General features: G+C 36.0%; 2 pseudogenes; both read right to left on the bottom strand.

Annotated features, from left to right (window-relative positions):
• Positions 1-37: 37 nt before the first annotated feature.
• Positions 38-2,177, bottom strand: LOC120194291 (annotated as a pseudogene).
• Positions 2,178-2,382: 205 nt separating this feature from the next.
• On the bottom strand, positions 2,383-2,554 carry LOC120194543 (annotated as a pseudogene).
• Positions 2,555-17,692: the final 15,138 nt, after the last annotated feature.

Here is a 17,692-nt window from a genome sequence, read left to right as displayed (position 1 = left end):
AGAACTGAAGTAACATAGGTAAGGGCAGTGCTCAAATTCATGCTTGCATAATGATCAAGGCAAAAAGAAAGACACTCACCACAGAAACTGCAGCAACAAGATCATACATCATAATCACTGCATCTGCAAGGGCAAGACTAGCACATGATATCACCACAGGAAGATCACCTGCAACCAATGTTATGAAGCTTATCAACAAATGGAAATATATGAGTTTAGGGCATATCCATAGCCAATAAGAATTTTCATTGATATAGAATTTTTTTGACACTCTTACAATCATCTACAGCATTGTCAAATACTTGTTTACTAAAACAAACATTATGTGAAACACTATTTGTAAGAAAATGAGAACCAACTTTATGAGAGATGCCATAAGAAGGATCAAAAGAAAAGACAGGCTATGGAATAAACAACAGGAGGCCAATTTCAGGCCTAATTACCAAGGATTTATGAGAAGACTTACTGCCCCCAGACTCCAACACCAATGCAAAAACATCCACAGTGGTTTCGGGGAATGTTTCCAACATTATTGCACCTTCCAAAGCTTTATGAAGCATCGATGAAAACTCTTTGTGATCCGATCCCTAAGGAAAGGGAGATCAAGGAATAGAATTAACTAAATTAAAGAAAATAATTAAAAGACAGACAAAGAGACTTAATCAAATATAATACATATATGCTGCACCAGAAAAGATTCACACTTTCAATCATCTCACATACCTGCCCTCAAACTAGAGTGGCAAATGTTGTATAGCTGACATTACAATTTAACCTCCCACTATCGCTATACATCATTGCCTTCTTACTTTATCTTGGCCCAAAACTAAATAGTTCAATACAAATAACACATGAACATGTAGAGTAATCACAGAAAACATCATTATTTAAAAGAAAATTCTGCCAAAGAAAGCAAAGGGTTATAAAATCCCAAAAAATAGTACGAAGAAGAATAAGCACACCGATGATATACTCACACAGATATGATGACCTTGGTATTCCCAAGCTCTGCATAAGCAGATCCAGAAGCAGAGTTTACTGCACCTGTTCTGAAAACTACAGATCACCAACATTTGGGGATTCATTTCAAATCAGCACAGGAGAACCCAAGAAAAATCCATTTACAAGAGATTTTAAGAATGATCCATAGTTTTTTTTATAAGAATCCCATCTTTCTAAGTTTTAGATGCCTAAAAACTAACTGAAAATCCATTATCGTGGTAATAACAGGTAAGATGATCCCACAACATGACAACTATACCACTATGGATTTCTTATGCTCCCTTTTAAGCATGAACATGCAAATCAATATAAAAATAAGGTGTCAGAAGAACCAAAGATTTATAACACACTGGTACATGCAGTAACAAATTGGAAGCAGCAAAATCACTTAACTACTCGTCAAGATGACCTTGTTCTAAATTTTTTTAGAGAAAAAGTAACTTCCTTTCGTTCATTGCTTGGTAGAGTTATAAAATCAGAAGAAAGAAAATGGAACTTTCGAAAAATGCATAGGAGTATTGAACTAACCCCTCCCTCCCTCCCTCTCAACTTTTCCACTCAACCAAGCGCTTAAACATTCAGATTTTATATGAAAATAAGCAAGGGGTCATATAAACCAAAGATATAACATTCTGGCACATGTAAAAACAAATCACGAAGGCACAAAATCACTTAACTACTCATTAAAATGGCCCTATTCTAGAGAGCAATGGAGAACACCAGACTATTTCTATAACCAGGTAATGAATAACACTGACATACAGCGCAAAATAAAAAGAAACTTTTCTTTTTCTTAAGGATGGTTACCAAAGAATCAATAGACATCTCACTAACATCTAAAAGACATCAAAGTTTTCAAATTTATTTGCAATATAAAAAGTAAAATTATAACCAAATTAGCAATGAACACAATAATGTTTAAAGAAAAAGAAAATAAAGAAGAAGCTTTACATGATGGTCTGCACTGGTGGAAGCCGCGGCCATCAGGTCGGACCCAATCAAGATCACTGTCTTTGAAAATAGGTGGCCGAGATTTTTGGCCAATATTTGGCGAATACGTTGTCGGAGCTGAACCGGGCTTTGCGGCCATCTTTTTCTTCTTGTTTTTCTCCTCTATTTACTATTTTCGTTTCAGTCGCTGCTCTTCTTCTAACTTTCAAGTTGTTCCAGGTTTTATTGTTGCGTCTCTGCCAGGTCAAGACTAGGAGTATAAACGACCTGAATCGAGCTCGAGTATTGACGAGTTCAACTCAACTCGAGAACTACGTAAGTTCAACTCAACTCGAGAACTCATAACTTTAAAATTTTCAAGCTTAACTCGAACATGAAAGATAATATTAAAACTCGAACTCGAAAAGACTCAAAAATAAAATAAAAAAATACAAAAGCTCGATTCAAACTCCTTTTTGAGCTCGATTCAAGCTCGGTCCTCCCCTTTCTCACCCTCAAAAAATAAATTTAATATCGTATGAGCCATTAAGTCTACGTATCATATATTAAGCTAATAAACACATACTACACTTCATCTTAGCCAAAAGGCGTAGAAAGATATACTAACACAGGCGTTAGTCTACTCCTTTTATAAGTTCTCTTACTCTCTTTATCGTCCGGTGTGGGATATAAATTCAAAAGGCTTTGGACTCGCGCAATAGCGCCACCTTGTCTTCCCAACCATGGAGCATCTTTTACTTTTCCTTTCTTCCTATCCTTTATGCTCTGTAAATATTTAGATTTATAAACTTTGAGTTCATTCAAGATCAATCAATAAATTAATAAATCGTATAAGGATGGTGGAGATTGAGACTTTTATATAAAAAGTTAGTATGGGTTTTCGATGAAAATCAAAGCAAAGAGCAATCAACTTTGTTTCTGATTTTAAACAAGTAATCTCTTGAAAATGCTATAGCATGACATGACTGGTGGGTTAGGAGCTCAAGTTAGTGAGTGCACTGCAGGAAAAAGAGGAAGCCCTGCCAACTAATCACCTTTAGTTTTTTTTCATGAACCGTTAGTGCATTGGAATTTGACTGTATAGTAATGATATCTTCTTCTTTCTTTGCCATTTCCTTTTTGTTCAAAGGTCTCTTGCGCACCTGCATTGGCAGTTATAATTTAGCTATTTAAAAAAGACAGAACAAAATCAAGGAAGAAAATACATTTCCTTTTCCCATTCTTTCTTGGCATTAGTTTCAGGTTAAGATTTTCATTATCCACATCATATCTTGTAGGGGTCGGTAGAATGGTTCGATATTCCTCTGATCATGAAGTTAATGTTACATTACATCAATGGAGATGTTACAAGAGCTTTTGCAGTGCAGTCTTTGTTCTGAAGATCAAGTGGATCTAAACAGATCTATTGGTGAGCAGTAAATCAAGTATGCAATGTTTTCTCAAGATGGAGGAAATGCACCAAGCCCTTATGGTTTTCCTAATCCTAGTTGCATGAAACATTTTCGTTCAATTTATTGTTGTTCAGTCATCAACAAGTGCATCTTGTTGCTAGAATGACAAAGTTCTTGCCTAAGCTTATTGCAAGCAACTGGTCTGTATTCATTCAAAGGCATAATATTTCTGATAACATCCTCTGGTTAGTAATAATTTTCTGCATATTATATAGACATAATATTTTGATAATTAAATTTATTATTATAATCATTTGTATTTTATTATATAATATTCTCCTTAAATAACACTATTAATTATTCTAAAGTCGAATTGATTATTATTATGGGCACAATAATATATTGGACTTAATATTAAGTTTGATTGATATTCAAAAGATAAATATGTGTATAAGATACAAATCAAATTCATATATAATGAGAATCATATATTGAGATATGATCAATTCAAATAAAATGTTTCCTTCTTATTGTAAGAGAGATATCTCTAGGTCTCTTGACAATTGAGACTAAAAAATGCATGACCTTTTCAAATGAATAAATGAATTGTTTAATCAAATTAATTGTTTTCGAGAAATTAAAGATGTAACAATCAAATAAAATTGATGTTTTGATCACCGTTTGTTTTGATAATGAACCTATTTATTGATTTGACCAAGTGTGATTTATTAGTTTATTTACATATAAACCCTTGTTAATTTCATTAATTTCATTTTACATAATTTGTATGTTACCTTCATGTGCATAACTTAACCCCTATCATATAATCGAATTAAGGGTTTAGGGCTTAGGACTTAGGGCTTAGGGCTCAAGGCTTTGGATTTATGATTTGGGATTTAGGGTTTGTAGTGTATAGTTTATAGCTTAGGGTGTAATCTAAAATGTGATTAATTAAATGGGCTTTTATTTTTCTTTTAGTACCCTATCACATAATTAGATTAAGGGTTTAGTATTTAGGACTTAGGACTTAGGACTTAGGGTTTATGATTTAAAGTTTAGGGTGCAATATAATATGTGCTTAATTAATTGGGCTTTTATTTTTCTTTTAGTAATATACAATGTAACAATTGGACTTGGGTTGCTGAATTAAAATTAAAATTTGAGGGTAGTTGTATTATAGAATTTTTAATATATTTTTAAAATTTTATAATTATCAATAAGTATTTTTAATAAATTTTTTATAATGTAATTTTAAAAAATCTAAAATTATAATATAAAATTTTTTCGAGTTGCTCACGATCTGTCTCGTCTCATTTACAGCCCTAGTCAAGACGATGCGTTTTGAAGAGGAGAAAAAATAATAATAAAAGGCTAATATAAAAATAATACTACAAATTAAACTTAAACTTATTACGTTTTGTTCAAGTAAATTCTTATAATTTATTTCTATAATTAAATAAATCCTTAATTAGTATTTTTCTTGAAAAAACCCAAATACTAATGTACAAACAATGTGCTTCATTTTTATTTTTTAATATTAAAATATTTTTAATTAATAGTAATTTATAAACTACTTATATCTCTTTATATCCATAAACAGAAAAAACATATATTTTCATGTATGTATAATAACATCAACAGTATCAATGGCATTAAAAATTCTAATCATTTTATTATAAGTTTTAAATAAATATTTTATAATTAACAAAAGAATATTTATTTTTGTGTGTTTGTCCAAATTAAAAAAATACAATTTTATCCGGTCACATTAATAATGGATCTTAATAGTATTTGATATGAATTTATCGATTAATATATTAAAAACTGATATTTTTTTAATTAAAAACCAAAGGGTTTCATGAATAAAAATCAAATAATAGAGCTTATTTAATTAAAAGAAAGCATAAGTGTTTATTTGACCGAAGTACCTTAAGGGATATTTCAATATATTAGCCAAAGTAAAAACGGTGTCGTTAAATGGATATTATCATAGGCAAAGTACACATCCAATCCAATGACTTCATTGGGCTGGATTTGGATAGAATAATGGAAGATAGAAAACTATATCACTCAAGACATAACTTAGAGAAAGCTAAAAAATGGTTACATTTTGCAACTCCAATCTCAGTTGCTACATACATTAGCAGATACATAACAATGAGGAGAATGAAAAACAACAAGAACTGATCCGTTCAAAAAGTTCAAATCCTTAATAAAGTATGCATTCCAAAAGAAAGAGGGAAAAATGGAAGATCTAAGAAGGAGGTGGCCCTGGTTCAAACAGTGGAGGGCAGCAGCTTCTGAATATACCACAACAAAATAGAAACGACCAACTGCAAACACACAGGGAGCCAACAACCATTGAAATGTCAGAAAAAGGTACCCTCTTTGTTTCTTTATGCACAAGTAAAATGCAATGACTATGGGGGATAACATCTTACCATGATTCCCAAAACCCTCGTCCCGGAGGCGCCGGAGATAGCAGCGGTGTAGTAGGCGATGGAGTCGGAGGTGGATCCATTATTGGCTCGAGAATGTTGACTGTGCAGATAAGACCTTGGAAATCTCAGTGAGTTTATTCTATATGTTGATGAATTTTACCATCCTTTCTCAGAGTCAAGTGACAACTACCATTCAAAGAAAGATTTCAAGTCTTTGCGAAAAGTAGACACCTAACTAATATATGGACATTTTACTAATGTTTGATGACAACACATCTGGTTAAAGCTCAAAAATAAGGAGAAATATGAGAAACCATATCTAATACAACGAGTATTTAGCCTATTCTAAATAAATTATACAAATGAATAAAATATCAAATAAATGTTTTCTCAAAAACCCTCATCTCATCCTCTATAGTTCCCTTTCTTAGAGTACAAGGCAGAAAAAAGGGGGGAGGAACTTGTAGGTTATGTATGTTAATCCTCTCTGTGAGACAGTTCTTCTCTTTGGTGTTTTTTTTGTTGTTTGGGGGGGGCTAATATTTTCCACGTGGAATGATTCAAATCATGGTTCGGTTAAGTCCACTGCTTCATCCTCAGGGACAAACCAAATCCTAGCATTGGAACTCAAAAGAATTGTTGGGGAAAACGGGTTATTTCCCACACGAACGTAGTTTTAAAATTGACCTAAAATGTCAAGATTAAAACCACCAAAGGTTGCACAGCGGATAAACCTGTCAAACTATTGAATATTGAAACACAATGGAAAAGAATCGAATAAAAAACAATAAAGGAGAGAACACACCAAATTTACGAGGTTCGATGAGAATATCGTCTACTCCTCGGGCACCACACCGAATGATAACTTCACTATATCGCCAATATTACAACATATGGAATTCTTTGGAATTCCCAAAGTGGGAGAATGAAGAATACAAGAGGAATAGAGAACTTGTTTTTGGGATGATTTCTAATGGAAATACTTAGGCCTATTTATAGTTGAGTTTCAAGAACAATATGTTCAAAGTTTGGCCACCTACCAAAGAATTTTCCAATGTGTACAAGTTAGCCACCAAATATGAAATTCACATGTTCAAAGTTTGGCCACCAACCAAGATGAAATTTCTAATAAGTTGGCCACCAACTAAGATGAAATTTCCAACTTGCCAACTTAATTTCTAGACAAATCTAACAAATCTCCACCTTGGCTTGAAATTACCAAGCCTACTCAACTTCTTCAACTCCCCAAATTTGTAGTGCCTCTAATTGCGCTCACAAGAGCAACACACCCGAAGGTGTTCATACTTTCAGGATGTTAATCAAGTTCAAACAATGATTGAACTTGATTACTGTTACCACCTTGGTCATCATATCTGCAAGATTTTCTGATGTCGTAATTTTCTAAAGTAGAATCTTTCCTTCTTCAAAGATCTCCCGCACAAAGTGATACCTCACGTCGATATGCTTAGTCCTTGAATGGTAAACTTGATTTTTCGCTAAGTGAATAGTAATCTGACTGTCACAATAGAGACTAATGTGACTTTGAACAACTCCCAAGTCTTCCATCAACCCGTTAAGCCAAATTGCTTCCTTTACAGCCTCTGAAACTGCCATGTATTCTTCCTCTGTAGTAGACAAGGCCACCGTAGATTGCAATGTAGACTTCTAACTTACTGGGGCTTTAGCAAGAGTAAACAATACCCAGTAGTTGATCGACGCTTATCCAAATCACCAGCATAATCGGAATCATCATATCCAACTATACACTGACCAAGTGCTTCATCATGTTCAAAAACTAAACCAACATCCACGGTTTGTTGGAGATACCGTAGAATCCATTTCACAACTTGCCAATGTCCTTCTCCAGGATCATGCATGTACCTGCTCACAACTCCAACTGCTTGTGAAATGTCAGGACGCATACACACCATTGCATACATCAAGCTCCCAACTGCATTAGCATATGGAACTTTTGCCATATACACTCGTTCTTCGTTAGTTTTAGGAGATAATTGAGAACTAAGTTTCAAATGAGAACCCAATGGGATACTTACATGTTTGGTATTTTCATTCATGCCAAAACATTGTAATACCTTTCTCAGATACTGCTTCTGTGTTAAACAAAGTTTCCCTCTCTGTCTATCTCTGCTTATCTCCATACCAAGAATCTTCTTGGCCTCACCTAGATCTTTCATCTAAAACTCTTGATTTAACTGAGCCTTTAATTTGTCTATCTCCTTTTGACTCTTCGAAGCGATCAACATATCGTCAACGTACAAGAGAAGATAAATGAAAGATCCATCTTTGAGCTTTTGCAAATACACACAATGATCATATTTGCTTCTAGTATACTTTTGCCTCCTCATAAAGTTATTAAATCGCTTGTACCACTGCCTCAGAGATTGCTTTAATCCATATAGCGATTTATTCAGCTTACAAACTCATTTCTCACAACCACCATATTTGTATCCTTCTGGCTGTGTCATATAGATCTCCTCTTCTAAATCACCGTGCAAGAAAGCCGTCTTTACATCAAGTTGAGCTAGCTCCAAATTCAACTGTGCTACCAAGGCCAACAATATTCTAATGGAGGGATGCTTCACAACAGAGGAAAATACTTCATTGTAGTCGATTCCCTCCTTTTGAGCGTAGCCTTTAACTACTAACTGTGCCTTGTAGCAAACATCTTTCTTGTTATGAGATCCATCTTTCTTTACAAATACCCATTTGCATCCAATGGCTCTTTTACCTTTCGGTAATTATGCCAGTTTCCAAGTGTTGTTCTTTTGGAGAGATTGCATTTCTTCATCCATGGCACTTTTCCACTTATCACTTTCCAAGCTTTGTATTGCTTCTTGGTAAGTGATAGGGATATCATCATCAACAACTGGAAGAGCATAAGCCACCATATCAGCAAATCGAGCAGGTCTACGAATTTCTCTCCTTGGCCTTGTAACTGCAAGTGTTTCTGGTGTCTCAAATGGTTCTTGGGTTTGAACCTCTTCATCTTCTAATTCTTCTATTGGAGTTGAAGAATCAGATGCATCAACTTATGGGATCATCATCTGCTGAAACTCCACCTGTTTTGGAGTATGCTCCACCTGCTGCGGAGTACTACTTGTCTGGACAGCTTCACTTGTTACCTTCTTTACTAGGGCAGATTCATCAAAGGTAACATCTCTGCTACAAATTATCTTCTTGGTGTCTAAAAACCAAAGGCGGAATCCCTTCACTCCATGGGTGATTCCCATAAAGAAAGCCTTCTTTGCTCTCGGATCAAGCTTGGATTCCTTCACATGATAATAAGCAGTGGATCCAAATACATGTAAGGAATCATAATCAGTAGCAGGTTTTCCAGACCATACCTCCAATGGTGTTTTTCCTCCTATCGCTGATGACGGCAGACGATTAATGAGATGACCAGCATATGTCACAGCCTCAGCCCAAAATGCCTTGCCTAACCCAGTATTAGACAACATACATCGAACTTTCTCCAATAGTGTTCGATTCATACGCTCTGCCACCCCATTCTGTTGTGGTGTATGTCTAACAGTGAAGTGTCGAACAATACCATACTCATGGCAAACGTCAAAGAATGGGTCACTTTTATATTCCCCTCCATTGTCCGTCCTAAGACGTTTGATCTTTCTACCAGTCTGGTTCTCGATCATATTTTTCCATTTCAGGAAAATTTGAAGCAATTCATCTTTAGACTTCATTGGATACATCCAAACTCTTCTGGAAAAGTCATATACAAAAGTTACAAAATAATGGTTTCCTCCCAAAGACGATGTCTTTGAAGGACCCCATACATCTGAGTGAATATAATCTACAATACCTTTTGTATTATGTATAGTGGTGCCAAACTTCACTCTCTTCTGCTTTCCCAGAACACAATGCTCGCAAAAGTTCAATTTGCAAGCCTTTGCACATTTCAACAATCCTTTCTTTGCCAGAATTTGCAAGGATTTCTCTCCAGCATGTCCCAACCGCATATGCCACAACTGGGTTCCGTCCAAATCATCACCTCCGGAAGCTGCTGCAACTACTCCAATAATTGTACTACCTTGGTAGTAATACAAATTATTTTTCCTGATGCCCTTCATCATCACAAGTGCGCCATATGTGACTTTTAAAACTCCATCTCTCATAGTGACTACTGAGCCTTTGGATTCTAAGGCTCCTAACGAGATGAGATTTTTCTTCAAACTGGGCACGTATCGGACATCCGTCAGAACTCTGGTTGATCCATCTTGATTCTTCAATCGAATTGAACCTATCCCAACAGTTTTACAGGCATTGTCATTGCCCATATAAACAACTCCTGCATTTAGTTCCACTAAATCGGAGAACCACTCCCGATTAGGGGACATATGATAGGTGCAACCCGAATCTAATATCCACTCATCGGAATGGAATGTTGTTGATGAAACAACCAATGATATGTCAGAGTCATGTGCATCATGCTCTGCAACACATGCATCTGGAGTAGCTTTTCCTTTCTTCTTCAGCTTCGGACAATCTTTCTTCCAATGGCCTTTCTCATGACAAAATGCACATTCATATTTTCCCAGTCTAGACTTCGACTTTGATCTCCCTCTCCACTTTGGCTTTTAACTTTTCGAGCGACCTCTTTCCACCATGGCCTCTGCTGCTTCGTACTTGCTCTCCTTCTTGGTTTTCTTCCTGAGTTCATAACTATACAAAGCAGCAGTTACATCTTTAAGGGTAACATTATCCTTACCATGAAGTAACGTTGTCTCAAGGTGCTCAAATTCATCTGGAAGAGATGACAACAATATCAAAGCCAAATCTTCATCTTTGACGGTTTCATCCATGCCCAATAAGTCTTCCACTAGCTCATTGAACGCAGTGATGTATTCATTCATACTGGTGCCTGGTTGATAATCAAATCTGAACAATCTTTTCTTCACGTGAAGAAGATTCTGAGAGCTTTTCTTCAGGAATTTTTCCTCCAAAGCTTTCCACATCTTACTTGCAGAAGTCTCGTTCTTGTAGCCATACTTCTGCTCCCTGGAAAGACAAGATCGAATCGTGCTGCACGCCAAATGATTGATTGTTCCCCATTCTTTCTCCTCCATATATTCGAGCTTTTCTTCCTCAATGGCGAAGTCTAGACCTTGTTGGAATAAAGCGTCTAACACCTCGCCTTGCCACATGCCAAAATGATCGGATCCATCGAACAACTCCACCGAGAAATTTGCATTTGACATCACCCTCCTCACCAGTCCAGATGAAGAGCTTGATGTCTTAACTGATCCGTATTTTGACATTTTAATTCTAACGAACAATATTCAATATCATGAACGGTATCTTTTCAGCAACGGAACCACCAGGATAACCTCAACCGAAGCTCTGATACCAATTATTGGGGAAAACGGGTTATTTCCCACATGAACGTAGTTTTAAAATTGACCTAAAATGTCAAGATTAAAACCACCAAAGGTTGCACAACGAATAAACCTATCAAACTATTGAATATTGAAACACAATGGAAAAGAATCGAATAAAAAACAATAAAGGAGAGAACACATCAAATTTACGAGGTTCGACGAGAATATCGTCTACTCCTTGGGCACCACACTGGATGATAACTTCACTATATCGCCAATATTACAACAAATGGAATTCTTTGAAATTCCCAAAGTGGGAGAATGAAGAATACAAGAGGAAGAGAGGACTTGTTTTTGGGATGATTTCTAATGGAAATATTTAGGCCTATTTATAGTTGAATTTCAAGAACAATATGTTCAAAGTTTTGCCACCTATCAAAGAATTTTTCAATATGTACAAGTTAGCCACCAAATATGAAATTCACATGTTCAAAGTTTGGCCACCAGCCAAGATGAAATTTCTAATAAGTTGGCCACCAACCAAGATGAAATTTCTAACTTGCCAACTTAATTTCTAGACAAATCTAACAAGAATCAGTCTCTCCATGCACTCAGTAGAAAAAGTAGATGTGATGTGGTTGGCATGTGCTCCTCTGTATCATATAAAGCTTGAATTACGCTTTGATGTCTTTCTGCAGGAGCTTCATTCTTCATGTTAAGAGCAGATGACATCTGCAGGGTGAACAAAAAAAATGGTGGTGTTATTGGATTCATTTAAAAGGTAAGCAGACATGGAGGCCCTCCATAGAGAAAAGGCAAACGATTCGCATGGCAGCAGCTTCTAAACGGATTTCAAAACATTACCTGGAGAAAGTTTACATGAATATTTCTTGTTTTAGATTTATCCGGAGCAATAGTTAAGAGAGGATTTAAAGTAACCACCTCACTCATTGAGCATCAGGGTCCAACAACAAGCACTCCTTTGCTAGTTAAGCCATTACCTGCACCTCTTCTTCTGGAAATTTGCCTTTCAAAAACGAGGGTCAATTTACTCTGAGGTCACTGGCTTACTGTCGCAACCGTCTTTCGGTTGAGCACCGGAATTGGGCTTCGACTTGAAAAATGTGGATTGGAGTCGCCACCGATTATTTATTTACAAATAAATAGGTTAATCGGATACCTTCTATCTTACCTGATCTGCGTCTTACCAAAGATATGTCGGATTCGAGAGTCGGTTACAGCTAAGGAAGGATTAGCACCCTTGAACTGCCCTTTCGGTACTATGTAATTTCCAGTTGTCTTTAATTAAGAAAATTACAAATTTAAATTAAAATGTAAAATGACGATCCAAATTACTTACCTTAGATTGCTTAAATTGTACCCTTAAAAGATCAGGACATATATTAGATAAGGAATGCAAATAAAACACCTAAGGTAAAATGGAAAACAAATAAGATGAGGAAAATATAGAAATATAAAAAATGATGGTAATAATAATAAAGATATAAAAAAAATAAAAAAAATAAAAAGATATATATAATAGTAATAAAAAAACTAAAATAAATAAATAACTATAATCAAATATGTGCAAATAAAATAAAAAGGAATAAATAAATAAATAAAACATAATAAAGGTGAAATAAAATAACATACAAATTTAAAGTGATAAGAATTAAAAAAAATGTCCATATGTATATAAAAAATGTAAAATAATAGCGTATAAGGTAAAATTAATAAAAAACATATAATAATATTAATTCCATATATATATAATAGCTAAATATGGGAGAGAGGGAAAAATATATAATAATAATAGAAAAAATTAAATAATAATTATAGCGTATAAAGTAAAATAAATAAAGTTAATAAAACATATAATAATATTAATACCATATATATATAATAACTAAATATGAGAAAAAAAATCTATATAATAGTAATGGAAAAACTAAATAATGAAGATAAATATAATAAGAAAAAGAGTAAAGAAATAATAAGATAAAATACAAAATGTATACACATATAAATAAATAAAAATACATAAAATAATAGCATGTATTAGATAAAACAAATAACTAGGAGCATATAAATATATTTAATAATAATAATAATACTAAATAATCAAATATTAGGGAAAAATATTAATAATAGTAGAAAAAACATAATAATAAAAATATAATATAATAATAATAATAATAAAAAAGGTAAAAACGGAAAGGAAATGTAAATATATACATATATACATAATATACCATAATAATAAAAAAATAAACGTAATATATTAAATAATAAGAAGCAAATGGATAAATGAAATTAAAGACTAAAACGTTAATTGATCTTAATCAGGGGTTAAATTGAAAAGAAGGACGAATCCAGTGGCCAAATTAAAAGAAAAATCAGGGTTCAAATTCAATTCTGGGATCAAAATGGAAGTTTTGAAAGAAAGCGAACAAAAACGCGATTCACCCCCTTTTCATCAAAACGCACCGGTTTAAAGGAGGTTGGGTCGGGTTCCAGGGTTGGTTTCACGGGTTGTATATATGTAAATAAATGTTTTTTTTAAAACATTTCTCTTCTTCTCTCGCCGAGCCCTTTCCCCATTTCTCTCTTTTTCTCTGCTTGGTTCATGTGTTCTTGATGAACACATGAACGCCGCCGTAGTTCCCAGACTCCGTCCACCGTTGTTGGCGCCGACCGCCGTTCGTCGGTGACAGAATACAAAAAAGTTTCGATTTTTTAAGAGCCCTTTGCCTCCTTTTTCAGAATATCCGAATACTTTTTTTTGAAAACAAGCCTCGGAGTGTAAATCTAAGATCGAAGGTTCAAAAGATCCACTCCTTTGTCATCGGCCAAAACGTTTTTCTTTGGTGATTTCAAGCACAAAACGCGAGTAACTACGCATGCAAGTAGCCAAGAACGAACAAAATAAGGTAAAAATGCTACCTTTATTTCCTTTCAAACGTTGTACAAGGATTCGGCTTGCTTCTCTATATTTGCTATAGATGCGTGGTTTTTCTGTATTTTTTTGTATCCCCCCCAAATACAATGGGGTTACATCTTATTTATAGTACAAGAAATAAACTGTCCTTAGAGATTGAATCCGAGTAAGACTCGGTTTGGTTGTTTGGAGTCCTACTAATGCACGTTGCTTTGCTTTTGTTTCACGTGCTTACGTTTGTTGGCGGTTGTTTGACATTGAGGAGTTCAAGGCGCCGAGATAACCGGGGATGAATGCCGGTGGGACACGGGACTCTCGCATGGGGACAGTTACGGCGTTGGCTGGAACTTGCTAGGGTTCTTGGAAACCTTTGCTTGCTGGGTCACAAGTCTGCTGGGCCTGGGTCGTTTGGGCCATTTTTATTGCTGTATAAAATAATATCATATGCATGTATATTATACAATGTACGTAGTGCACACTAAAATAATGTAACACATAGATATTGTATAATATATTGTTATAAGCAAGGACGGAATTGTGTGTTTACAGCTGCCCCTCTTTGCTTATTATCGTGTAACGAGAATATAGCAAAGATTAAAATACACAAATTACGTCCATATCGAATATCCTAATGCCCTTCGTTGTGAAGTTAAAATCGAACTCAAAGCTTTTGACAAGTGGCCTCTGAATCGTCTTTTTGCTCAAGATACTTCGTCGTGAAGGTGAAACTTGACCTGAAGACTTTGGTGTCGTGGTGTCACTGATGACTCTCTCGTCGTGAAGTTGAGTCAATCCGTTTGTGGAGTTAAAATTGTATATGGCTCCTCCGTCGTGAATTTGAGCCTGAGAATTGGAAGTCCTTCGTCGTGAAGTTGAAATCCAAGTATTGTTCAGAGTCTAATATCCTTCGTTGTGAAGTTGAAATTGGCTCTGAATTTGAGAAATGTTTGTTGACAACCAGCGGTCCCTTCGTCGTGAAGTTGAACTTGCGTTGTCTGGAGTCCAATATCCTTCGTTGTGAAGTTGAAATTGGCTCTGAATTTGAGAAATGTTTGTTGACAACCAGTGGTCCCTTCGTCGTGAAGTTGAACTTGCGTTGTCTGGAGTCCAATATCCTTCGTTGTGAAGTTGAAATTGGCTCTGAATTTGAGAAATGTTTGTTGACAACCAGCGGTCCCTTCGTCGTGAAGTTGAACTTGCGTTGTCTGTAGTCCAATATCCTTCGTTGTGAAGTTGAAATTGGCTCTGAATTTGAGAAATGTTTGTTGACAACCAGCGGTCCCTTCGTCGTGAAGTTGAACTTGCGTTGTCTGTAGTCCAATATCCTTCGTTGTGAAGTTGAAATTGGCTCTGAATTTGAGAAATGTTTGTTGACAACCAGCGGTCCCTTCGTCGTGAAGTTGAACTTGCGTTGTCTGTAGTCCAATATCCTTCGTTGTGAAGTTGAAATTGGCTCTGGGTAAAACCTGCAAAGATATGCATATATGTGATGTTATGGATGTCATGCTCTTAGGTATGCCTAAAATGTATATGCAACATATGTTATTCTGGGCTCTGGAGAGTAATCTCGATCTCCGGTGGCCTGTCGTTGTTGACTCTTGAGCTTGAAGTTCCGATCTCTGATCTTGAATTCTTCAAATGTTTGATGATTTTTTTTTCTTTTGAAGATGTTCCTCAACCATCTCAAGCATGTGCATGAGCCTTGATCGGCTTCTGGATACCTGTACTTTTCAATGAATCTTTGTACAGTAATATGCGATTATCTTTCATAAAAATAAATAAACCATTAGGTTTAAATCTAATTCAAGATGCTCAAAAGGAATTGGAGGAAATATGGTCTTTATTCATAAGGGAGGGGAAGAACAAATAATACATGGCAAACATTCTAGAAAATGAATACACAATGATGTGTAAATGAATGTCTTAGATCTCGATAACGTGGGCACTTCTGAGTTGAAAAGCCGTTTGGTGACTTTGAATGCAACCTTTGCCAAATGATCTTTGAAAATGCGACAACGTTTGGGAGGGTGCAACATTTCTCCGATTTGTTGAGTTCGTAGAAGATTCATGTGCCGGGATGTTTCCACTGTTGATATCCAAATCGCCCTTTCCGGGTTTTCAATTTGGACCCATCCTTAGTTGCAAGACGCCCTTTGCGGGTTTTCATCTTGAACCCACCTTATTTTCTCTTCTTTTTTCTCTTTTTTCTTTTTCAATTTAGGGTGCCCTTTCGGGTTTTCACCCTAAAAGCTTTTTTTTTTTTTCAACTTAGGACGCCCTCTCGGGTTTTCATTCTAAGCGAAGTATTTCTTGACGGCGTCCGAGTTAATGGGATGTGGCAGCTCAGGTCCGTCCATTTCAGCCAGGATAAGGGCTCCTCCGGAGAAAGCCTTCTTCACGACATAAGGTCCTTCCCAATTTGGCGTCCATTTTCCTCGGAAATCTTTCTGGACTGGCCAAATTCTTTTTAGCACTAGATCCCCTTCACGGAATATTCTCGGGTGCACCTTTTTGTCGTGTGCTCGGATCATTCGTTTCTGATAGATTTGACCATGATGAATGGCTTTCAGTCTTTTTTCATCTATCAGATTAAGCTGATCATATCTGGATTGTGCCCACTCTGCATCATCTAGTTTGACTTCTGACAAGACCCTGAGAGACGGAATCTCGACTTCAATGGGTAGCACTGCTTCCATTCCATAGGCTAGTGAAAATGGAGTTGCCCCAGTCGATGTACGTACCGAGGTTCGATAAGCGAACAAAGCAAAATGCAACTTCTCATGCCAGTCTTTGTAGGTTTCAGTTGTTTTCTCCACTATCTTCTTAATATTTTTGTTTGCTGCTTCTACTGCTCCGTTCATCTTTGGTCTGTAAGCAGTGGAATTGTGATGTTTTATGTTGAACTGTTCGCAAGCAGCACTCATCATCTTGTTGTTCAAGTTTGTTGCGTTATCGGTGATAATCCTTTCAGGTAGACCATACCGACATATAATTTCTTTCTTCAGAAACTTGCAAATAGTGGATTGAGTGACACTGGCGTATGACGCAGCCTCTACCCATTTCGTGAAATAATCAATTGCTACGAGAATGAAACGGTGACCATTCGAAGCCTTCGGATGGATTTGCCCGATAACGTCCATGCCCCACACAGAAAAAGGCCATGGTGACGTCATTACATGAAGTGGATGGGGCGGAACATTTATCTTGTCCCCATAAATCTGACATTTATGACATCTCCTAGCATAGTTGATGCAATCACTTTCCAGTGTGGACCAAAAATATCCGCATCTCATTATTTGTCTTGACATCATATGCCCATTTGCATGTGCTCCACAAACCCCATCATGTACTTCTTCCACTATCATTTTTGCCTCTTCAGCATCGACGCACCTTAACAGAACTTGGTTATGGCTTTTCTTGTATAAAACCTCTCTGTCAAGGACATATCCAGCTGCCAACCTTCTAAGGGTTCTCTTCTCGATTTCAGTGGTTTTTTCTGGATAACTCCGATGCTTGATATACTGCAGAATGTCGTAGTACCAAGGCTTAGTGTCTTTCACTTCTTCAATTTGGTAACAATGAGCTGGATACTCATACGACTGCATGTTAATTGGC

Source organism: Hibiscus syriacus, unplaced genomic scaffold (genome assembly GCF_006381635.1).
Source record: "Hibiscus syriacus cultivar Baekdansim isolate YM2019G1 unplaced genomic scaffold, ASM638163v2 tig00116997_pilon, whole genome shotgun sequence".
Taxonomy (NCBI): Eukaryota; Viridiplantae; Streptophyta; class Magnoliopsida; order Malvales; family Malvaceae; genus Hibiscus; species Hibiscus syriacus.
The sequence above is the reverse complement of the archived record's forward strand: the minus strand, read 5'-3'. Positions and strand labels throughout refer to the sequence as shown.